The sequence below is a fragment of the Morus notabilis genome, unplaced genomic scaffold (genome assembly GCF_000414095.1).
Source record: "Morus notabilis unplaced genomic scaffold, ASM41409v2 Scaffold114, whole genome shotgun sequence".
Taxonomy (NCBI): Eukaryota; Viridiplantae; Streptophyta; class Magnoliopsida; order Rosales; family Moraceae; genus Morus; species Morus notabilis.
Window position 1 is genome coordinate 295,775 of NW_010359462.1, and position 649 is coordinate 296,423.

Below are 649 nucleotides of genomic sequence, written 5' to 3' on the forward strand. Positions count from 1 at the left end.
TCAGCATAGCTCTTCTGTCGACTTTGAGCTGTCAACAGGCGTTCTCGAATCACAGCTATCTTCTCGTCATTCTCTTGAATGACATCCGGTCCAGTTGTAAGTCTATCCTCCGGTTCCAACCAACAAACAGGTGACCTACAAGGATGACCATACAACGCCTCGAACGGTGCCATACCGATACTGGCCTGATAGCTGTTATTGTAAGCGAACTCAGCTAGATGCAGGTATTTTTTCTAGTTTCCACCAAATTCCAGAATACAAGCACGAAGCATATCCTCCAGAATCTGAATTACCCTTTCAGATTGCCTATCAGTCTGAGGATGAAATGTTGTGCTGAAGTTCAAGTCTATTCCCATGGCTTCTTGGAAACTCCTCCAATACCTTACATTGAAACGCGTGTCACGATCAGACGTGATAGACAGCGGCACTCCGTGTAACCTCATGATGTGCTTTAGGTACAATTCTGACAGAATCTTCTGAGAGTACGTCGCACGGAACGGTATGAAGTGCGCAGACTTCGTTAACCTGTCAACCACCACCCAGATGGCATCGTGCTTCAGCTCGGTTCTCGGTAGCCCCATCAGAAAATCCATGGTGATGTGCTCCCATTTCCATCCAGGGACAGGAAGAGGTTGCAACTCCCCCGCTG